This window comes from Myodes glareolus, chromosome 17 (assembly GCF_982192425.1).
Source record: "Myodes glareolus chromosome 17, mMyoGla1.1, whole genome shotgun sequence".
Lineage (NCBI taxonomy): Eukaryota > Metazoa > Chordata > Mammalia > Rodentia > Cricetidae > Myodes > Myodes glareolus.
Window position 1 is genome coordinate 47,534,955 of NC_142042.1, and position 18,409 is coordinate 47,553,363.

The 18,409-nt window shown below is 41.7% G+C and overlaps 1 long non-coding RNA gene across 1 annotated transcript; it reads right to left on the bottom strand.

The window, feature by feature from the left end:
* Positions 1–6,783: 6,783 nt before the first annotated feature.
* On the bottom strand, positions 6,784–16,712 carry LOC125406410 (uncharacterized). Its single transcript, XR_015735255.1, has 3 exons — positions 16,301–16,712; positions 15,231–15,315; positions 6,784–8,716 (listed from the first exon to the last, which is right to left on the bottom strand). It is a non-coding gene; the product is annotated as an uncharacterized LOC125406410 (long non-coding RNA).
* Positions 16,713–18,409: the final 1,697 nt, after the last annotated feature.

An 18,409-nucleotide genomic window follows, 5' to 3' on the forward strand; every position in this document is an offset into this window, starting at 1 on the left:
ATCTTAGTTTTCTAATTTATACTGTGATACTTTATAAGGCAGGATTCTAAAGAATATTCCCCTAACATATTTTTTTCTGCAAAGTATCTCATCCCAAACCTGAGCACACCTTGGGAGTGAAGTTAAAATTTTCTAGGAGGTACTAATGCTTCCTTTTGCTGGGCTGTTTGGTGAGCAATCTGCTCTCTTAAGAATGAATGGCATATTAGATTAAGCTATTTCTAGGGTCACTTTCCACTCAACTTGCCATTACTCTGTGGCTATTGACAATTTCCTTGTGCTGAAATCCAATTTGTTCTATCTTCAATATTTCATTTTACTATTGATTTGTTTAAAAGGGAAGGAAGTTTCACCCATAATTAAGTGGTAAATGAAACTGACCAATGAGGATTGAACTTTTTCTCCTTAACTTACATAAAGACCATTCAGTCCCCAAACCAAATAAAAGATAATTCTTGATCCAGATACACAAAGAACCATTTACCACAGCATCACATTCAGTAAGTAGTGCGACTTTCTTTCAGATCTATATTCTAAAGAATGGACAGCATCTTATGTTATTTTTAACCTTTTTCCAGAAATGAGAAGAAGTATTTTACTCTCTCAGAGGAATGTTGTCATCATTGATGCTTAGAGAACTGAAGGGTGAGCAGGAACACAGAGTTAATATGGAAGGGAATAGAAGGAGCGCATGCCCCTCACCTCCATGGTAACCAGAAAGTATCTGAGAGTTTACTCAATTGAAAGTGAGTATTAGAGGCAGGAAGAAGTCCGAAATGAAACCTCTCTAGGAAAGAGAGAGTGATGAAGAGAGGGAGATAACTTTTCTAAAAACTTTTCAGACCATTCTACTGCTTATACAGAACTTTTACTAATTTTTAATAATTTTCAAAACCATCGTGTGTGGCAGATAATATTGATGTCATTTATAGATAGAGTTAATTGTCTTATCTAAGGTCCTGATACATGCTGAGATCTTTTGATCCAAGCCCAGTATTCTTTCTATCCCTCTTTAACACCCTGATCAGAACCCCAGTGCTAATGTGGATCACACTAAGCATGGTATCAAGTGAAGGAACATTGAGAGCATGTATTCGAACATCTGTAGACATGGTGCCCTTTGGCCTTGAACCCATGCATGAAATGCACACATGTTCCTGAGCTATCCAAGTGTCTAAGCTAAGTGGTTACCATTCAATGTCAACTTGGCATAACTTAATCATCTAGGAAGGGAGCCTCAGTGAGGAACTGTCTAGATTACTCTGGCATGTGGGCATGCCCATGAGGGAATTTCTTAGTTGAGTTAACTGAAGTGGGAAGATCCAGCCTCAATATGGGAGGCACTGTTCATGGGCACCGTCCTGGACTGTGTAAGAGTAGACAAAAAAGGCAAGCTAAGAACAAGCACACCTCCTTCTGCTCTCATATGTGGATATGACTAGTTGCTTCGACTTCCTAACATCTTGACTTCCCCCGCTTTGATGAACTATAAGCTGGAACTGTCAGTCAAAATGACTCCTTCCTCCCCTATGTTGCTTTTGCCAGGGTGCTTTATCACAGCCAAAGGGAACAGACTAGGAAAGCAAGAGTTACCTGAACTGAGAGAAGCTCCACTTGCTCACAACAGGGTACTTGCCTCAGCATCCAAGTCACACAGCAAAGACACACCACATCGTCTTAAGGGGACTGCTATGTCTAACTGCTAATATTTTAATTATGTGATTTTGACAGACTTGAAAAAACTTGTATTACCTCAAGGTAATAAGCAATACTGCAATGTTTTCAATGCTTTTTTAAAAAAAAACTGGTTTATTGATGGCATGACTAAATGAATTGTTAACAAAGAATGCTTAATCAATAAAATATTGTAAAAGCATGCCATTTGAACCACAGATCTTCACCAGATGAAAGCAGTCATATAAGCTGGTGGTATATATTATATCACAAGTGTTATCTGGGCCCTATTTTGAAGAAAATTAAGAATACATTTTACTGGATCAATTAATGCTCCAAGAGCCTTTCATTAGTTTCTCTATCAAGAAATCCAGATTCCTTGCATTTATGCAAAGCTCAACAAAAACGTACAATTTTGTCAACCTAAAAAGGTTCAAGGAAAGCCAAATTGATAGACATTTAGCATTCCTGATTCTTTCCAGCAAAGCTGTATTCCTATTTACCCACTAGATTCTCCTCTCTACTCTCTTCCTTCCTGGCCACATTTGTCATCTCGTAAAACCTTGTGGATTTCTGGGAATTTCTCTAGTGCCAGGTTTCTTGCTAGTCCCATAATGACTCCCTCAATCAAGATATTTCTTTCCTTGCTCTCCCCCTCTGTCCTTTCCCCATCTCGACCATCCCATTTTCTCAAGTTCTCCTCCCACCTCCCCTTCTCCCTTCTCCTCCCCTTCTGCCCTCCCTTCTCCCACACTCCCACACTTCCAATTTTCTCAGAAGATCTTGTCCATTTCCCCTTCCCAGGGGGATCCATGTATGATTCTCTTAGAATTTTATCACTTTCAGACATCATTCTTATTCCTTTGAAGAACAAACCCTTGTGTTTAACAAATCCAGTTCCTCCAATGCTTTCTTTAAGCTGTGCCTCCCACCGTTAAATATATATATATATATATATATATATATATATATATATATATATATATATATAACAGAAGAGAAGAAATCTTGGAAGCAGAAATGTGGAAAAGAGATTGGTGTGAGTGATGTAAATGGTATTGTCCGAGAGAATATAAGCCTACTGGTTGAATTTTAATTTCAGGTAACGTTTGTACTTACAAGAATATCACAAATACTGCTTGGAATCTGCTTATGCTCAAAGTAAGTTACTGTTATTAGCTTAATCTGGCAAACCTACAAGCATTTTTACTCCCCTATTCCAAAAGCCTTCAGTTCTACTGTAGGGAGTGGATATTTCTCTTTTTTATTTGACATGGGGTTCCCAGCCAATTTTATTTAGGTTCATTGAGCATGGCTTCTTACATCACAGCAACCAAGGTGACCTGGGAAATTTAATACAAATAGATAAGCAGAGCCAATTCCCTGCTACTAGGTAATGACCAATACCAACACACGTATCCTTGACTAAGCATCTTTTCTGTCTCCCATGTAAGTTTGGTCTAGTCATAGCATTTTAAAAGGAAGACTATCTTCTGAGTGTGTTGAAGTGGCCTTGCTTTTGCCCTCACAGGATTAGTCAGCTTGAACAACCTTCCCAATCGAATCATCTAAAACGTAGATTGAAACATGGTTTCAGAAATGCCGCAAATGCACCCCAGAGCTGGTACAAATGGAGTTTTGAGAGTTGAGAGTAAGTATCCTCCCCTGTAAGCAGGGACCAAACCCTGCAGCAAGAGTTTGCAATACCCTGGAGAGCAATGCAGTGGAACTCACAATGTCCAGGAAAAAAAGCCAGCTCCTCGCGACCTGCACAACACAGAGGATCACGAGCAAAGCCCTGCACACAGGGAAGTCTCAGCCGTTATCAGAATAAAGATGAGCAACAGACGCCTCCCTCTCTGCAGAAAGGATGTGGGTCTGCATCTGGCACCGGTACAGAGAAGAAGTCCAACCTCTCCTGAGATCTCACAGTCACGGAGGAGTCTCATGGGGAATCCCAGTCTAAAATCACCCAAGCTCCATGACCCAAGATCTCAGAAAGAAAACGTGAGGTCTCTCCAAGGACTTCTATGCTGGCAAATGGAAGCTGCATCTCTCTTTGAGTTGCTGGCCAGAATTGCTGGCTGCTTCCTCTGGTGCTTTTGGTTCCTCACTCTTTCTCTAAAGCTTCCCTCCCCAGCCTGGGGCTGCTGTTGGCCGTGAATCTGGCTCCACGTCCACTGAAAAGGCCTAGATTTCTTTCCTTCTCTCCTCCATCCCTGTCCTCTGGCAAGTTGCTGAGACTTAGAGTTTGCTGCCCTGCAGGTTTTTTCCTTTAATGATAATTAATTTTTATGCTAATAAAATTGTCCTTGAGTTTAAAATAATATTCAATACCAGCTTTAAAAAAAAATGTTGACAAACATTCAACATTCTAGTGGGTCTTGGAAAGTAACCCTGAGGACACCTGGAAGGAATGACAGAAAGTCTCAGATCTGTCACAGTTGCTCCTGTCCTGTAGTTGTCCCTGCCATTTTGTTTGTTTGTTTGTTTGGGTTGTTTGTTTGTTTGAGACAGGGTTTCTCTGTTTTCTCAGTATAGTTTTGGCGCTTGTCCTGAAACTTGCTCTGCAGACCAGGCTGGTCTCGAACTCAAAGAAATTCTCCTGTTTCTGCCTCCCAAGTGCCAGGATGAAAGGCATGCACCACCACCACCCTGCATACCCACCATTTTGAATCTGAGAGAATTTCCCTAATTTTCCCCCAGTGCCTCCCACTAACAAATCAAATATCAGCTGACGTAGGAACTTAGAAAACAACATTACTGAATATCAACTTTGTGAATCATACAGTAAAAAATAGAAGGGACAAAAATAAGTTCATGTCAGTTAAGCAAATGATCAGGATAGCCACAGTTTTTCCTTAGGGCTATGATCATAGGAATTCTTATCCTGGAGAAACAATGAACAGAGCTTCTGTGGACCTTCACTGAACTTATAATAGTGTGCCAAACCATGGAAACTGTAAGGCTGTGATCCTCTCACACGACCTAGGTTGACTTTGGTGGACACAAGAACTGATACCAGAAGTGGAATTCTGCTGCAGAGACAGCCCAGAAGTGTGGCACTGATTTGGTTGCCTATGGGTCATCAAAACGGAAACTGTAGTCAGAGGCTGAAATGGTGATCTATTTTACACAGAGAGAAACACTGAATAAAGCTGCCACTATAGTAACCAAACCCAGAAAGCAGATCGCCTGTCAAGTGAATTTATATGCCTTAGTGAAGAGTTCAGAAAGCAAATGTTAGTTGTATGATGTTGTTACAGCTGGCTGCTTCTGACAAGGAGCCAGAGGGTTGACAGGAGTCCAGATGTTTGACTTTAGTAGAAAAAGAGAAAGAAAACAGAGTCTACAAATTCAAGAACTCATATATATTGACAGAGGTTTCTATCCTGCCTAGTCCTGCAGCTATTCAGTCTCAAAGAAACACACAAAGGTCTATATTAATTCCAATCTGGCTGGCCTGTTAGCTAAGGCTTCTGATAAACTCTTATATCTTACATTAACCCATAATTCTTGTCTATGTTTAGCCACACGGCTTGGTACCTTTTATCAGTGAGGCATTCTTATCTTGCTTCGTCTACATTTGACTGGTGATTGTGTCTCTTCCTTTTCTCTTCCCAGAATTCTCTTAATCTGGTTGCCCCACCTATACTTCCTGCCTGGCTACTGGCCAATTTGTGTGTTATTGAACCAATACTAGTGACAAATCTTTGCAGTTTACAAAAGCATTGTCCCACAGCAGCATGACTTAACTTTTAAATAATTTTATGTTCTCTGAGATATATGAGTTTGAAAACAGACATGAACTATACAAATAAATTTGGTGCATATTCAAGTTGGTTGCATAACCAACTTACATAATCATAAGATGAGTAGAAAAATAAAATTATTCATTTAAGTGACCTTAGTGTTTTTTAATAACTATTATCTAGTGATAAGAACCAAGTTGTACAGAAGTAAATTTTATTCAATAGTCTTTTTTCAATATACTATGACTGTCATTATTTTGAAATCAATTAATATACTCTACAAGATAAAGGAAATAAGGTCTTATATTAATATTTTCATAAAAATTCTCATGGTTACATTTTTAAATCAATTAATCAACCCTGGCTATTAAATTGGAATTGAAAATACCAGTTTAGCTCACATGGTCCCTGGCTCCATGTTGTAGTATAGATATGCTCTCCTGCCCATCTGCCCCCACAGTAGCTAGGAATGGCAAAATTCTTTCTTATTCAGTAAGAAAACCTTTATCCATGCCAAGTTGGGACACTCAGTGTAAAAATATGCAAATTTTATCAAAATAACCCAGTCCTTATCAGTATGGAATTGCATCTTGCATTGCACTACTTAAGAGACAGTAGTTCATCCTTCTTATGGATTGGGCCTCATGGGAATGAATTAACAGGGATGGTCAAGTAATTATAACACAGGAAAGCTGCTGGTGAAGGATTTTCTGGAGTCTTTGTCTGGACCTTCCACATAGATGCTTCAAAGCAGAAAGCCAAGAAGAAAAGACAGTGAAGAATAAATCTGGCTTCCCTTCGTTGCTAAGCTGGAATCTCATTGTTCATATCAGAAGGAGATTCTCATACCAGAAGATTCTGTGTTTTAGCACAAAATCTCCTGCAAGAAGATATCATGACCAGCTAGCTGGGCAGAGCGCTGAAGACCATCTTGGAGCATTTGCTGTGCCATAGAACATTCATATAAATGCCATGTTGTTAAATTTCAGAATGTGATCTTATTTATGAGCTAATCCTAGTCTAACCTAATCCTAGTCTGTTGGGTTGGAAAGGTGCGAATCTGCATCTGTTGACTGAAGATAGCATCCCATCATAATACTCCAGGGTAGCATATTAGATTAAAAATATTAAGAGACATGACTATGCTTTCTAGCGTCATATATATATGTGTGTGTATACACATACACACACACACACACACATATGTTTTGTAGACCATAGTTTTCAAGTAGGACACATAAACCATTGTCCACTAACCTTCAGAAAATAAATGAATATCCTGATGTCACTTGTCACATTTGAGCTTCTGCCCACATCTATGGAGCCCTTAACCTTCAAACAAACATCTACACTGAGATTAAGAGTGAAAAATGATTTATTCGCATCCAAGAGTATCACAGATAACTCCATAAATTAAGATCAACAAAACAAAAACATTAGAGAATATAGTTTGGAAATTCCTAAAACGTGGTTGACAGAGCTTTTCAAAGAAGGCGTTAATCTGATATCTCCAGTGTTCAAGGGAAGTTAAGTGTTAGTGCATGAAATTTTGATGAGATGAAATATGTTGTATCATTTATAAACTGAATCTTGCTTTGTATGTAATACTATATTAAAGTCAAGAGGTGTAGTAAAGTATAATATAATAAAAATTTCTATATTTTTTATATTAACTTATTTTAAGTCCCTTATAAAAAGGCATACACACTACCTTTGGAATTAAAACTGAAAAGGTTTTTTAGTCTCTTTTTTATTATTCTTTATTTATTTTGTTTTTCAAGACAGGGTTTCTCGGTGTAACCTTGGCTGTACTGGAATTTTCTCTGTAGACCAAACTGGCTTCAAACTCAGAGATTCTGCCTACCCCTGATCTCTCGGGTGCTGAGATTAAAGATGTGTGCCAATATTATCTAGCATTATTTTTTAAACAACTAGTGGAATTACATTTTATAAGACAAGCTTAGATCTATAGGACACTTGAACAGCTAACATGGAAAGGACCATATCCCCATCCTGCACCCTCATCCAGCCCTGTGTGGTCCTCTTAGAAGTTCTGTTCACTATAGTCCACAGTTCACACTGACGTGTCATTCTTCATGTTGTAGATCTTGATGAATCATCATTGTGTTTGCCTTACACTTTCACAGCAAACTGCCTCACCACACTAAAAACCCACTCTCCTTCACCTATTCATCCCTGTGGTGGTTTGAATGTAGTTGGACCCCTTAGACTCAGGGAGCAACACTCTTAGTAGGTGTGGTCTTGTAGGAGTAGGTAGGGTCTTGGAGGAAGAGTGTCTCAGTTCACTTCCTGCTGCCTGCTGATCAAAATGCAGAATTCTCAGCTCCTTCTCCAGAAGCACAGTTGCTGCATCCTGTTTCCCACCATGAGGGAAATGGACTGAACCTCTGAAACTGTAAGCCAGCCCCTATTAAATATTTTTCTTTATAAGAGTTGCCAAGATCATGGTGTCTCTCACAGCAATAAAACCCGGAGGCAATTCTTTCTCCTTCCCTAAGTCTCAGGAAACTCCTGGTGTTTTAGTGACTCTGCATTTTTGCTCTTCTAAAATGTTACATAGTTAGAATTCTATAAAGGGTAGACTCTTCAAATTGGCTTCTTTCACTCAGGTTCAGCTTTTACATAACAAACATAAAGCTTTGTTGTGAGAAACTGGAAGACCTAAACAAATTAAGGCATGTCCTACAGTCTTAGATAGAAAGATGTAATCACAAAATAAACTAATTTAGATTTGTTTCTGTACTTGCAATTTTAAAAAAATGTGCAGTTAAACATACAGAAAGAAAATAATCACCAAAAATGACTAATTAGTACAGATTTCAGTATAATTACCCTTGGGGAGTAGGGTAATTGGGAGGAGGTTCCTTGGGCCTTCTAAGTTTTTGCAGTGTTCTATTTCTTCAACTGAAGCATGAGCATGCTGTTATTTATCTTACTTCTCCTTAAGTTGTGCAGTTAGTTTTATACATATCTGACTGCATGTTTTAAAAATAGAAATTTGGGAGATGGTGCTATAGCTCAGTGGTAGAGCACTTGCTCTGCCACATGTGGAGACCTAAGTTCAGTTCCTAACATGACAAGTGAAAAAAAAGAAGGGAGAGAAAAATAAGAGATTTTTAAAAAATAAAAATAATAGTAACTGATTTTCTCAATTAACCTATGGTTGTCTTGAAAATTCCTGATTAATGTGACTTCTTAGATTTGTAATGACCAGGCTGTTAGGCCCTCGGTGTTGTTCCACATCCCATTCCATTGTCTTGTAGAAGTACCTGAAGCAGGAAGAATGAATGAATAAACAAACCTCATTAATTCTCTATAATGGTACTCGTCTAAGCCAAAGCCAACAATTCTCATCTTCAGAGCTGTAGTCCCCATGTTCACATACTCTAAGCCCTGATGGTGTGCCTTCACTTCCTGCCCTCTGTCAACTGGATTTCCTTTCAGCTCAATGGTTGGCTCACTTCCTCATATATCTTTAATGAGGCTGTCAGCAAAACCCTTTGTCAGCATTCAGTCCAGCTTGGCTTTCACTTAATGTCTTATTAATATACCTAATTGTATTTGCAACAAACACTGGTAATTAAAACACTAAATCTGAGAGAATATCCCAACATCATTCTTGGCATTTAGCTTGTATCTACACCAAGTAAAATTGGGGGGAGGGGTCCTAATTCTTTTACTGGACTTGAGTAGCATAACAGAGCATGAGCTTTTTCTCCAGAGTCAGTGAAGAGACATAGTCAGAGCAAAGAGGAAGATGAGTCACCGATACAAGCAATACAATGATAATTAGTTTACAAAATAGTGATGAGGTAGTTTGGATGACAATGGTCCCCATATGCTCATATGTTTGCACGCTCCTCTCCAGTTAGTGAAACTGTTTGGGAGGGATTAGGAGGTGTGGCCTTGTTGGAAGAGGTGCATCACCAGGCCTTGAGGTTTCAAAAACTCACTCCATTCCAAGTCAGTGTTCTCTCTCTCCCTCTCTCTCTCTCTTGCCCCCTCCACCTTCTGTTTGTATATAAAGAATGTAAGTTCTCAGCTACTGCTACAGCACCATGCCTGCCTGCCTGCTGCCATGCTCCTCGCCATGATGGCCATAGACTCACTTTCTGAAACAATAAATCCCAATAAACACTTTCTTCTATAAGTTGCTTCGGTCATGGTATCTCTTCATAGCAATAGAAAAGTAACTAAGACAAATGAATTTCATTGTGACATTTCACAATGTATATTCTGCCCTCAAGCTACCCTCCCCTCATACCTCCTTACCTCTGTGTTGCTGGTCCCCTTCTCTCCCAAATAGTCAACCCTCTTTGTGTCATTCAAAGAGATATAAATACACATATAGCTATTTAAGTCTAGATATAAACATGATTTTTCTTTCCCCAGTTATCTTTTCTTGCTACCTTACCCCTCCCCTTTAGAGCCTTCTTCCTCTCTCTCTCTCTCTCTCTCTCTCTCTCTCTCTCTCTCTCTCTCTGTTTCTTGTAGTAAGAAGAGTGGGCTGCATCCTCGCCACCTATCTCCCAAGTGCAGGGCCCTTTGTTCCACCCCACCCAGCTAGCCAACACCCGAAATAATCACACAGAAATTGTATTAATTAAATTACTGCCTTGCCCATTATATCTAGCCTCTTCTTAGCCAACTCTCACATCCTGATCTAACCCATTTCTACCAATCTGTGTAATACCACAAGGTTGTGGCTTGCTGGAAAAGATTCAGCATGTCTGACTCTGGCGAGTCTCTCTACCTGCCTTCTTTCTCCCAGCATTCAGTTCTCTTTTCCCCACCTATCTAAGTTCTGCCCTATCAAAAGGCCAAAGCAGTTTCTTTATTCAACCAATGAAAGCAATGTAAATACAGGAGGACCTCCTACACCACTCTCTCTCTCTTTCTCTCTCTCTTTTGCTCTCTCTCACACATACATAAACACACACACAAACACACTTATTTATGTGCTTAATTAAATCGAGCTTCTATATATGATATTTGATTTTCTGGATATGGTTTGTTTCCGTTAACATAATCGTCTCTAGTTCCATTCCTTTTCCAGCAAAATCAATCATTTCATTCATTTTAAAGCTAAAAAAAAAAAAACCCTGCTGTGTATGTAGCATGTTGTCTTTATCTACTCACTTGTTTGCAGGCTTCTGGTCTGATTGCATGTCTTAGCTAGTGTGATTAGCATCATAATTAACACAGATAAGTGCAAAGCTCTTTCCCACATACGCACTTGTCAGCACTGCTGCTTCATGGTAGCCATACTGACCAAAGTGAGACAGATCTCAGTGTAGCTTTACTTTCCGTGTCTCTGGTGGCTAAAGATGCTTTATTCTTTTCCAAATATATATTAGCCATTTGTATTTCTAAGAACTGTTTGTGCATTTCTTTATTGATTAGATGTTTTTGTATGCTTAAAATTTTTAGTTCTTTGTAATACTAAATATGAATTCCCCTTTTATCAAAGTTGAGGCAATATTGAATTTCAGTGTGAAGGAGTGAAAAAAAAGAATATGATTATAACTTTTCACAACTCTGAGATATGATCAAGAGACAAAATCTGGGTCAGCAAGATGGCTCAGCAAGTCTTACCATCAAGCCTGGCTATCTGATCTTGATCCTCAGGACCCACGTGATAGTAGAGAACCAACACTTGGAGGTTACCTTCACAATGAGATTCTGGGCTACTGAAGGTTCAGAGATTAGCAGGTCTTACTCAAGCTTCTGTCTTGGTGTCTAACAAGAATATCTTCTTAATATATTTTCTGGCTAATTTTATGTCGAATTGGCACAAGCTAGAGTCATCTGAAAGGAGCGAATATTAATTGTGAGAATGCCTCCATAAGATCTGGCTGGATAAGTTCTTAATTAGTGATTGATGGGAAAGGGCCCAGCCTTTGTGGGTGGTGCAATTCCCTGAGCTTTAGGTCCTGGTTTCTATAGAAAAAGCAAGCTGAGCAATCCATGAGGAGCAAGCCAGTGAGTAGCACTCCTCCGTGCTCTCTGTATCATTGTGAAGGTAACTGAAGTCAAACCTCTAATCTGCACCACAGGAAGCGAAATTACTTCCTTCTCTACCTGATGGGAGAGGCTGGTTAGGAAGGGGAGGGGCATTTATCAGGAAATGCAAGGGCAGCACAGGCAGGCACCAACACAGATGCTACAGGGACCTGCCTCTTTGCCAAGAATCTAGATGTAGGGGTAGAAGGAACAAGAGAAAAGACTCCAGAAGCCATAATGGGACAGAGCTGGAAGGGCCTCGGATGCTCTGTTCTGCAGCTTCAGCCTGGTGCGAGGATAAAGGAGTACGAGGTGGCGGGGCGGGGGGGAGGAGGGAGGCCGGGACAGAGGAGACAGTGACTGTCACTGGCTCGGAGCAATGATGACAGAAAGAAAATGGAGGGCATGCTGGTGACAAGTTCCAAAGTAACAGGTGACAGAGAAGAAGGAAGGGACGGTACCAAGGTCAGACAGCAGGTCCCCAGAATGTAACAGGTTGTGTTCAGGAGGTGGAGGGGTGACTTGGAATGGAAGAGCAGGGCTATTCATGAGGCCCAGGTAATAGAAGCCTGCAGTTCTGAGCTGCCAGAGAGAGTTTGAAAACAAGGGATAGATAGATAGATAGATAGATAGATAGATAGATAGATAGATAGATAGATAGATAGATAATAGATGGATGGATAGGTAGGTAGGTAGGTAGATAGATAGATAGATAGATAGATAGATAGATAGATAGATAGATAGATAAGATTATAGGAAAGGAAAACAGAAAGGAGAAAAGAAAAGAGAAGAAAAGGAAGGTACTTGCCAGCACCTGTCAGGTGACACTGAAGGACAGAAGTAAGAAGTAAAAAAGGGCAGTGGCTACTAGCCCCTGCTCTCCCTAAAACACCCGCCTCAGAAACCAGTGCTGAAGTACCCTGTACGGTGGCCCCATCCCACATCCAAAGTCATGCTAAGGTCCACACACGCCTCCGTTTAAACTCCACAGACTGAAAGCATTGCAGAGACAAAGGGGAAATGCGTTGCCCTGCATCAGAGTCCCTGGCATCCATGTGCTTAATCTCCAATGTTTTCAATTAAATCATGAGGAAATAATTATGCAAGCTGTAATTTCACCATTCACGGGGAAATGATCAGTGTTTTATCCTTGAGGGGTTTGTACCATAGCATCTAAAAGCCTTAGATAAGGAACTAATTTAATTTTGGTTCCCTCCAGCTTAGATTTCTTACTCTGGGGTAATATATACAAAATACGGAAAACATGCACAGTCTCTAGGTCAAGAATCTCACTGTGCTTATTAATGAGCAGGAAGATGGCTTTCATATTACTTCACTTCTTACATCACTAGCATTCTTTCTCGCATGCTAATCTCTTTTATTACTAGCGATAACACGACGTGAGAAAAGGGTCTAAAAACAAAGCTATATTCAAGGCAAAGTGTGCCTTGGGAAGAGTATCAGTTTTGTATGTTCATCGCCAAACTTACAACACTTCAAATCAAAGAATTTTATAGCCGAGTGTAATCATTTCAAGGACCCTCACTGATCTGAGTGTCTTCAGTAGCAGCGCAAGGATCACAGGGACGGACACTCTTCCATCCATCCCTCCGTCCTCCTCCGAAGACTTTCATTGTCTCTAAATTTTAACTCTCTATCTTCGAGTCTCTTTTCCTCTCCGTGGCTTTACCTTCTCCCCTCTGTTTTTCTCGTTTATAAATCTGCCACTGACCCTTGATCATGCCTCCCTCTCAAGCTTCCTCCTCCCCGTCGACACTTCATAGCCAAAACTTTCGAAACAGTATCTCCCTCACCAACCCCTCTTCCTTCCTTCCCTTTATTCCTCAGCCCACTGCCATCTGGAGCCCATGGCTGCCACTCCAGTGAGCTCTTCTTTTGGAAGTCACCCAAGATCTCAGCCCTGGAAAAACCAAAGAACCTTGTCCTTTTGAGGACATATTTGCTAACTCTTATTTCTTGGCACTGAGGTACAATCCATTTGATGTGTCTTTCCTGCTCAGACTCCATAGCTGGCACTTTGAATTTATGAGCCGTGGGCATTACAGCCACAATCACTCAGTTAGCTATCTAAAGAGGCACGAAAGAAAGGCACGGGTATCCGAACCTACCCACATCCTGCAGCCATGCTCCCAATGCCGAAATCACATATTCTCTTCTTTTATTCATTCAGTTCCCATTTGTCAAACAGAAATAATGTACCAAGTAATGTGCTTGGCACGCTGAGGACAGCAACAGGAGAGAGGAAAGTCCAGAGGCTGTCTGCCTCTGTCCTGCCTCGAGTCTCCCAGCTCCAGTTTCTCCTTCTCTTGGGAGGACGGAACAGATCGCATGGCTCCACCTGCGATTCTTTTGGAGACATTCCCGTGAACATGGCATATAACTGATCACAATCTATTTTTCTTTAAAATTTTCTTTTTATTTCAATTATGTATATGTGTGTGTGAGAGTACACATGAATATTGGTGCCCATGGAAGCCAGAAGAGAAGGTCATACCCCTGGAGCTGAAATTACATGTGATTGTGAGCTACAAAACATGAATGCTAGGACCTGAACTCAGGTCCTCTTCAAGATTAGTATAGGCTTTTAAGCACTGAGCCACCAACCCGGCCCCTTAGTCTGCCTGTCTAACCAAAGCCGTTGCCGTTGTCTCAAGTGAGCATCACGGAACAATCGTGATTTTTCAGAATGTACACTCTCACGCCTCCTTGTGTGTACACACACTGTCGCCACCCACCCCAGCATCCTTCACCTACCTTCTGTGTATAGTAACATTTTCTGCTTCTTTCAAACACTAAGTGGAATGTCGATCTCTCGCAGAATATCTCCCGCACACCCCTGCATCCTGTCCCACGGCTCATCAACCTGTGACAGCTCCTACCACCGCTGTATATTGAATTGGTTGAGCTGGTCTTTTTTTTTTCCTGCCAGCCTTCCTATGAGATGACCTCTAAGAACAAACCAATGTGATATTTAACTCTGTGCATGCTGATCCCTGCAGAAGCTCTGATACAATCATTTGTTGAATTGATGACTACATTTTCATTGGGACCATGAACACTTGCTACAGTGTGTCCTCAGCAACACTGACGGATTTCTGGGTTGATGTCTTCTCTACCTCTTGCCACTTTTCCAGTCTATTTATGGACCTCAAATGGAAAAGAAAAAAAACCTGACCTCTTTTTTTCATCCCTCAGGCTCCTCTTTATTAAGTTGAAACTGAAAATACGAAGTCACAGAAAGACTTTTTGTCCAGACTCCTCCTCCGGTGCATTTAAATAAAGAGGCCAGATTTCTTTTCATGAAATTTGATTCATTCCTACATCACGGGATAAAGATTAACTTTAGGGCAACAATATACACAAGCAGAGGTAATTCAATAACTAATGAGATGTTACGTAACCGTTTAATGGGCTATTCTTCATTTAGAAGGCACAACCTCTGTGTTCTGCGATGTTGAACTTCCTTTCACTCTTCCCAAGCATGTCATTGTACAGTGATTTCTCACAGCGCTCTTTGAAAACCATGCCTTCCGCTCGCCCTATTCCTGTCATTTGAAAAGAGCCACGCCCACCCACACCAGCCTTCATTGAGACTGAGTTAAAGTCGACACAAAGAAATATAGGGCATCCCTTTGTTTCCTGGATACTTAGAGGCTCCTGCTGCTTGCCTGCCCCACTTGGTTTTTGAGACTCCTTCCTGCTCTCATGTTTGGGCCTGTGTTAGATTCCTCTGGTCTCCTGGTAATGTGGAGGACTCACCAGCAGCCGACCTGAGTGTTCCCCTGGGATGGATATTCAGAGCTTCCTCTTGCTGCTCACCCAGTGCCCGCTGGCCACCAGTGTCCTGTTTGAGAGAAACATCTGAGGACATAGCCTCAAGAAGCCCAGGTCTAGAACGCTGCCCCGCATTTTGGGTGTAATTGGCCCCTCACGTGTTTCAAATTCTCCATCAGCCTTTTTCTCATCAAGTCTTTGCCTCATAACAGTCTGCACGGTGTGCCTCGCCTATTCTAACAGTTACCTCCAGGGGAAATACACTTTCCCCATACGAAGTAGTCGGTGGGATGTGGGAGCCCCCAGTGCCCACTCTTCTTCCAGCACATTGGACCACAGGTTTCCTCCTTTAAAATCCCTGCGCCAGCAGAGGTTCTGCCATCTGACTGTGCATTGCCTTGCTGTCAACAGTGCCCCTCCAAATTTCCTGCCCACCTCCTCGGCTTCATGAAAGATGTTAGACACCTGGATCAATAACCACTGTTATAGTTGCAGCGAAGCACTTACCTACTCTCCACAAAGCCCTGCACTCCATCCCTCACAGTACCACTCCTCCAAAACCGCTTCTCCCCAAACCATTTCTCTGTTAAATTTATAACTCAAACTCTCTGCCTGACCCAACTTGTTCCTTCCAGTTTACCTGCCAACTATCCTTGTTCTTAAATTCTTTGGGATCTCTGATTCAAGGACCCACACACTTCTGCATGCATGCATGTCTGCTGGGTCCCCAGCACCACCACCACTCTGATTCACGGACCACACTTCATACTTCCTCTCCGGAGTTCCAATGTCCTTTCTTCTCCAGCAGTGAAACCCTGGGTAAGCCCAGCATATGCTCTTTGTGCAGAAAATCTTCCTTACCCTTCCCCCCATCTTCTCCCCGGTGGCCTCCGGGGAGGCCAGGGGAGGCCATGGGATGTAAGGCCAGGGTTGCTTTTTGTCTTCACCTGGAGGGAACACTGCTTCACTTGTTAGCTGCTCCCTCTTCACCTAACTGCTTCTCCCTCCCGTCTCTCACCTCCCTCTAGAGACCAGTCTTCACCTTTACCCCTTACCTCTACTCATTCCTTAGGTTATGATGTCATGGCTTTCAACAGCATCCAGATACTCATGACTTCCAAGCCGTGCGTTTAGAATTTCACAACTGCCTACCTGCAATTTTGACCTGAATATCTAATGATTTTCACTGGTTCCTTCTTCTTTTTCTTTTTAATCCCTAACGCAGTGGCTCTGGACTTGATTGCATAAGAACAATCTGGAGGAGGCTGGCATGAAGGAGAAGGAGGAGAATAAAGAAGAAAAAGGAGGAGGAGGAGGAGGAGGAAGAAGAAGAAGAGGACAAGAAGGAGAAGATCTAGCTGTGTAGCTCAGGTTGAGGTTGGTTTCAATATTCCTATTTCAGGCTCAAATTTTCCTATCTCCAAAAACCAATTCTCCAGCTCTCTGCTTTAGCTTTCTTGCTATTCATACTGCCTCTCCGCCTGCATAGGCAACTTTATCATTCTTTCTTGGGCCCAAAGCCCAAAGTCATCCTTAACTCAACAATTTCTCATCTGCTGTCTAACCAGTCTGCTCTGCCTAGAAGAACTGTGGAGAGCACTGAGCTCCATCTACAGTTGTTTGATCCAAACAACTCAGGCGTACACACAACAGTCAGAGTGCATGCTGTTTGCAGGGGTCCTCACCCTGGACTAAACACTGTAATTGCCTGTGAGGTCCCAGCCTGTGTCCCACCCCCGGAAGCTGTTGTTCAGGCTCTAGGACATGAGTGGAGAGTTTTAAAAGCCTCCTGCCTCCAGCTGGGTGTGAGGTCACTTGCCAGTAATCATGGAACTTTGGAAATGGGGTGCTGAAAGAGGAGGATTGAGCATCTGATTGAGTGTTGGTGTTTGAGCCTAGTGCTGGACTGGGTGTTTGATTGAGCATCCCACCAGCCTAGTGCTGGACTGGGTGTTTGACTGAGCACCCCTCCCCCAGTCTAGGCTACTTAGCTAGACACCATCACTGCCATGCTGCCATTGTTTTTTGGTCGCTATTCGGGTTTCCCAGCAGAGAGGGTGGCATGGTGGTCTACTTCACTTCTGGTTGTTTTTTTTTTTTAACGTAGAATAATTTTTTAAAAAATGAAAAATAATTAGTATTAATAAACATGTAAATGCTGAGCAGATTCGGGTATCATAGACAAGGACAATATCCCAAGCATTAAAATAAATAATAATTAAACCTGGGATGCTATGTAAATATGTCCTAGCCTCTTTCTTTCAACACTTTGGTCTTGCAGTCTTTCATTTCTCAGTTTGATTAGAATCTTTTATGACTTCTAAATGTCGATGATTTTGCTAAGAATATCTTCCCACCACAGATCACCTGTTCTCAATTCTTGCTTTTCTGTGGATTTCCATTTCAATCACAGATTTTATTTTTCTGTGAATTTGGAGGAAATGGGCTGAAAAGAAATGAAACTGAAAACATGGCCACCACTGGCAGGGTTGACAGAGTTTAACAATTGAACAAGGCCAGTTTTATCACCTTGACTCTCTTTCTGAATTTCCTAGCATTTTCTTCTCCTCCAGAGGCATTCGGGCTCAGGCATTTTTATGGGGAGGTCGCTTTAAAAGCTGTAATGGTTACTTAATAGACAGTGGAAAGAGACATTCGGGAGAGGGGCTGACACTTTTCATTCTAGCACTTGGAAGGCTGAGACAGGAGGATGGAGATCTCAAGGCCAGCCTGATCTCTGTCGTGGAACCCTGCCTCAGAGAGAGAGAGAGAGAGAGAGAGAGAGAGAGAGAGAGAGAGAGAGAGAGAGAGAGAGAGAGAACAAAAAGAAAAGGGGAAACTGGTACTGGGTGTGTAGCAGTGGTAGAGGGCTTGCTCCATGCATAAGGATCTAGGTCTAAGCCCCAGTCCTTAAAAATAAAAGTCAAAAACGGCAGGGGAGTAAGAGCGAGATGGATGTGAGGCATCTACACCCTCCTCCATTCCTGTCTGCGGAAGGGAGTTGGGGAAGAGACCATAGGTGCTCAACCTGGCGAGTGCCACATACATCAGCACACATATCATCATGTCAGAACCTGATGTTTCTCTTCCACGTCCTAATTTCTATGGTTTTCCCCCCTCATCAAAACTTCTATGTGGTGGTGGCTCAGAAATTTATTGGGCGT